Raw genomic sequence first — 6,582 nt, 5'->3', positions numbered from 1 at the left:
TGCCGGAACGAGAAATAGATTCAGTTTATTGAGAGGAGAAAAGGCTAGCATTGTTTTTTGAAAGATACGTGCATCTGAAGGGGGTCATTGATGACAATAGGCTTGCAATAGTTTGTTGCGAGATTGCTGACTACATAGGGGGCTGCTAAGAGTAAATTGTAGGCGACCAGAGACAAGAATTTGGACAACTCATCATCCGAGAGACAGTTTTATTTTTTTTTTGTAGAATTATTCATAACGCAAATTTCAATAAGTACTTTAGATAGTGGTAGGAGTATTTCAATAATCAGAATAGGAGATATTATTTTTTAGAGGATATTTTGAGGGTGAATTTATTTCAATAGATGTTTTTGTACCATATATGTGTTTTATTCCGTTAGTCTTTGACCTTATTTATCATATGTAAAGCAAAGGAGATATTGAAGCATGAGAATATAAAACCCTGAGATTAGAGCATTAAATAGTGTGATTAAATCATAAGTGCATCATTAAAATTAAATTTAATTAATTAATTAATTATCTAATCAATTGCTTTGAGCACACCGATCTTTGAATATCACATTAACTGGCGCCCAACGTGGGGCTTAAAAAATATCGCAGCTTTGCATTTGATGGTAGGGAAAGAGATAAGGAATAACTACAGGTGATCCAGAGATAATTTGACAATTTTTCCAGGTGTAAAAATATTTTTGATTTATGGATTGATCGTAGGTAGTTGATATTTACTGCTATTGAATTATTTAATATTTTTACCAATCGTACATTTGATATTTATTTTGAAATTTACTGATTGCCTATTTGATATTTGTGGCGAAAATTTATTAAATTTGGGGAGAAATATTTGTCGTGTTCTGCAACTTATAGAGTGTTGTAAAATTTCACATTTTGGCGGGGACAAAGAAAACAGTAACAAAAAGAAACAACATGTCGACCACAAGGAGGCAAAGCAAAATGCAAGAAAGCAGAGAGAATAACAGAGAAGAGGAAAAAATTGTTGAAGAAGGATTGGGTAATGAAGGAGATACAACGATTATGGAGAGAAAAGAACAGGAATTAACAGGAATAGAGAAACTATTGCAACTGATGCAACTCCAATCACAACAAATGGATAGAAATCAACAGGAAACAAAAAGGACAATGCAAGAAAATCAACAGGAATCAAAACGAGCCATGGAAGAAACACAACAAAAAATAGAGAAAAATCAACAGGAAACAAAACGAGCCATGGAAGTAACACAACAAAAAATGGAAGAAACACAAAGAGAAATATCACAGAGAATAGAACAGAAATTGGAAGAGAATGATGGCAAATTGGAAAAGCGTTTGGAAAAATATGAAAATGAAGTGAAAGCCTGTTTAGAAAAAGTTAGAAACAGAAAGTAAACTGAAGATGCAACGAGAAGAAATAGAAACTAAAATGAAGGATATTAAGACTGTGCAGAAGATGGAATTAGAACAGTTAGAAAGCAAATTTGAAAATGCAATACAAGAAGACAGGCGAGAAATAGAAGAAAAATTTAAGCAAAACGAAAAACAAATTGCGGAACTCAAGAATCAACAGAATTGTGGAGAAAGAAGGGAAATGATTATCCTTGGTACAAGCGACGCGAAAATACAATTTGGAGGGGATATTAGAAAAACACACCCAGTACCATTTGTTAAAAATTTGAAAACCAAATTGCAACATATTAGATATTTTGACGACTGCAAAGAAACAATTAGAAACCATCTGAAAGAAGGAGCAGCGTTATGGTATGAAAGTAAAGAAGATGAGTTTGAAAATTGGACAGATTTCGAAAATAAATTTCTCAACTATTTCTGGGGGAAAGTTAAACAGAGGGAAATCAACCAAGAGCTACAGAATGGAAGATATCACGAGAAAATGGGAATATCGGAAGAAAGATATGCTTTGCAGATATATAACAATTCCAAATATCTAGACTACAAATACTCTACCGAACAACTGGTAGAAATGATAAGCAGACATTTCGAAGAAACGCTGGAGGACCACGTGATTTTGAGAAACTATCAAGATATTGATAGTTTGTGCCAATTCCTTCAAGTAAGGGAAGCAAAAAGAAGAGAAATGCGAAACAGAAGACAACATGAACAATATAATGGACCGGCAAGAAGGTATCAATCAAATTATGACCAGAGAAACCGACATGCCCAATCAACAAACGAAGATAGGCCGAGAGAATACCAAAATTACAATAGACAACAAAATTATGATAACAGGAATCACGCAAAAAATAGAACATATGAAAATCACAACAGAAACAGAGATGCACAAAATCCTCCGACTAGGAATACGAACAAACATAAACAACTCTCCGGTATATTTTGTCATCCGAGAGAGTTTATACAGTTGGCGGGAAATGAAAGACAAAGTTCTAATTCAAATTTAATATTCTTAGATGCATTTATAAAACATAAAGCGATTAAAATTTTGATTGATTCTGGATCGGAGATATCGTTAATCAATAAGAAACTAGTAAAAGAATTAAATTTGGACAGATTTGTGTATAAAATTCCTAGGGTTGCTTTAGTGGGTGCAAACAACAAAAAATTGACGACAGTAAATGAAGGTTTGGGAGTGCGGATCAGAGTGGGAGACAAATACTATATTATGCAATGTGTGGTGATCGAAGATTTAAACCATGATATGATAGCGGGAATTGATGAATTGAGTGAAAAACATATCACCATAAATTTTTCGGAGAATAAACTGGAAATCAGAGCAGAACCAGACAACATAGAAGAAGAAATGGAAATAGATAGGAAAATAATTGTTGAAAAGATAAATGAACAGGAAAAACATAAAGAAATCAATATGACTGTAGAGGAAAAACAGAAAGTACAAGAAAAAAATCAACCAGAAAAAAAAAAGAAGGAAGAAAAAGAAGAAGTGTTCAAAAAGAAAGAAGGAAAACAAGGTGGATACAAGAGAAAGACAGGAAATCGAAGGTACGGAAGAATTGTCGGCAATCGACGATAAAACAGAAAGGAAGCAGGAAGAAAAGGAAGTTCTCATAAGAGAAATGAAAGCAGTAGAAACATGGTGCTCGGGATACCAAATGGAAATTGAAGATAAAAAAAAAACAGAAGAAGAAATAAAGGATGAGGAGAGAGAAGAAATGGCAATAATGGACGAGAATCCAGAATTTTATGAAGAAATATTATGGACAGTGAATACATGCGAACAAAATGAGGATGAAAGAAAATTAAAATGTGGAGAAAACATGGAAAAGGAAGTAGAGAAGATTCTAGAAAATTATGGAGATTTGATTAATGAAGAAAGCCGAGTGGCTAAAAATTATGAACATTCTTTTAAAGTTAAAAACTTAGAAAATTTTAAATCCAAGACATATCCAATCCCGTATAAATACAGGCAAAGCGTAGGACAGGAAATTGAAAAAATGATCGAAGACAAGGTGATAGAAAGATGTGACTCTCCATATATCAACCCGATAGTATGCGTTAAAAAATCGAGTGGTGATTTGCGATTATGTTTAGATGCAAGAAACATTAATTCACACACAATCGCGCAATACGAAGCGCCTTTGAACATCGAAGCCATATTTGGACGAATCACAGGGTCACACATTTTTTCCAAAATCGATTTGAAACATAGTTTTTGGTTAATACCTTTGACAGAGAAATGTCGAAATTATACCGCTTTTTCGATCGACGGAGTGGTATACCGATTTAGGGTGGTACCATTTGGCCTACAGAGTGCATGCGCTGCTTTGGTTCGCGCATTGAACACAATCTTAAATAGGCATGGAGAATTTGTTGTACATTACATAGATGATTTATTAATTTTCTCACCAGATATAACAAGCCATCTACGACATATTCACACTGTGCTAGAAGAACTGGATCAAGCGGGATTGAAATTAAATATTAAAAAGTGTCAGTTTTTCCAAAAGGAAATACTGTATTTAGGATTCAAATTAGACACAAAAGGGATTAGTCTTGCAGAAGATAGAATCGAAATTATAAATAACTACGCTAGGCCAACCAATTTAAAAACATTGCGGGGATTTTTGGGAATGGTAAACTATTTCAAAAAACTAATACCAGACATCAGCACAAAAGAAATACCGTTGATAGCATTACTTAAGAAAAATGTTAGGTGGAAATGGGGAACGGAACAAGAAATGGCTTTCAAAAATTTAAAAGGAGCTTTCTCCACAGCTGTAAGAGTACACCACCCAAGATATGATCAACCTTTCATTCTCCGGACCGATGCTTCCATAACAAAATTCGCAGGGGTGTTATCACAGATCCAAGACGATGTAGAGGTGCCAATCTGTTTTGTCTCCCGTGTAACCAAAACATATGAGAGAAAGTACAGCGTTACTGAACTAGAGTTCGCCAGTGTGTTATTTTGTGTAAATAAATTACGGTTTTACCTACTAGGGGCAAAATTCACCATTGAAACAGACCATGCAGCTTTGATACATATAATGAAAAATAGGCTGGTAAATAATAGAATTCATAGGGGCATTCTTTTACTTCAAGAGTATGATTTTGAATTTAAATATATCAAAGGAACTGACAATATCTTGGCTGATGAGTTGACGAGAGATGAACAATTCCGCAAAGAGGACCACAAAACTCTCCACGTTGGCATGAACATAATGAGAGAAGAAGCAGGCTTATTTTCTTTGGCTCAGATCAGGGAAAATCAGGAACAACTGGATGAAAGAGAAAAGCAAAGGGTCGAACAAGAGGATAACTTATATTTTAAGAGGGTCGATGGTAGAGAACTATATGTAATCAAGGAACAGATGGCAAAAGAAGTTTTAGCAAAATTACATTGTGACAACGGACACATTGGAAGCAGGAAAGTGTGGCTTATGTTCAGGGAGAACTACATTTGTCGAAAGGACTATACAATAGCCAAAGAGATGACTCGAAATTGCGAGACATGCCAAAAGTGTAAAAGTAAGAATTTCAAAAACGAAAACATCACAAAAAACGTCATAGCTCGGAAGAAACTGGATATTGTCGCCATTGATATGTTGAGCGATTTAATAACAACAACACAGAGGAATAAACACATATTAGTTATGGTGGATGTTTTTTCAAAGTATTTAAAACTGTACCCATGTAGAACCACGAAAGGAGCTGAAATACTTCGGAAGATAGACGATTTTATCGAAACAGTGGGAAGACCAGACAATATTTTGTTGGACAATGCAACATACTTTAGGAACGACCGTTTTAAAGGGGAATTAAGAGAGAGAGGCATAAATACAAAATTTGTAAGCATCCGACATCCACAGAGCAACCCATCAGAGCGTTTTATACAAGAAGTCACAAAATTTCTAAGAATTGCTGCGGAAGAACATCATCGACATTGGGACAGAAAAGTGTTTGAAATAGAGACGTATTTGAACTGTGCACCAAATACGGTTACCAAGGAGACGCCTTTATATGTAATGAAAGGAACAATGCCTACGAGACCGTGGGAAGACACCGCCCCCAGACAATACGAAGAAGTGATCGAGGTGGTTCAACGAAGATTGAGACGAAGTGGAGAGAAATATCTCCAAAGGCAAGAGAGGACCCGAAGAAGAAGGCCGGTTACATTCCAGAAAGGGGATAAAGTTTTAGTGAGGGCACTAAGGGTGTCCAATTTACAAAATGGTATTTGTGCTAAATTGATGCCGGTATTTGAAGGTCCATATAGGGTCAATACGGAAAATGGGGTAAATAGTTATGAATTAGCGCATATAGAGACAGGCAAGATACGGGGTATTTTTAACATTCACGACATTTATAAGTATCATGAGTAGAGTTTGGTAACATAATGGAATAATTTGATCCTAAAAAAAACTTGTGTCATTTAAATAAATAACAGAGTTTTTCGGCAAATCAAATGGCGGGGAGTTGTTAAGATATGTAAAATTTGAATTAATATGGTTTCGATCTTAATATTTTAGAAAAGTTAAAACATATAATAAAAATATACCAAAATTCATTTCGAAGAAATGAAAGTCAATTATCTTTGGATGGCCGTAGGTAAACAAAATTTAAATAGGGATTAAGTATTTTCTTTGTACAGTTAGTATGATAAGGAAGTGGTTATGTGTTTGGACAATGAGACCGGGTTAGGGAACAATTGTATTTAGAAATTTAAATGAATGTAATCTCCTTAAAAACCGATTGGCATATAATTAGTTTTAGGAAATTTAGAATGGTAGGAAAAGTTGGTTTTGAATCTGACATTGACAATTTGGAATTTGAATTCAGGGGAATCGTTGTCAGTGGACTTTCATAATTTTTTACATAATTTAATTTTACGGTAGAATAAATTTTTCAACGTTACTGTTTAGTGCTGGCCTTTAAACGAATGGGATTCTAGATGATAGTTGTTAAATGATCGTCAAGTCGAATAGTGGTGATCTCTGAGAGTCTCCTGAAGTAGTAAGGCAGATAAATGAATAGCTGTGAGTTTGTTGAAATAAGTGTCCTGACGGAGGCTCATCACGTAAAGCATTGTAAGTTATATTGTTCTACTTATATTCCAAGAGTCACCGTTGCATGCCGGAACGAGAAATAGATTCAGTT

Source organism: Diabrotica virgifera, chromosome 1, assembly GCF_917563875.1.
Source record: "Diabrotica virgifera virgifera chromosome 1, PGI_DIABVI_V3a".
NCBI lineage: Eukaryota > Metazoa > Arthropoda > Insecta > Coleoptera > Chrysomelidae > Diabrotica > Diabrotica virgifera.
The sequence above is the reverse complement of the archived record's forward strand: the minus strand, read 5'-3'. Positions refer to the sequence as shown.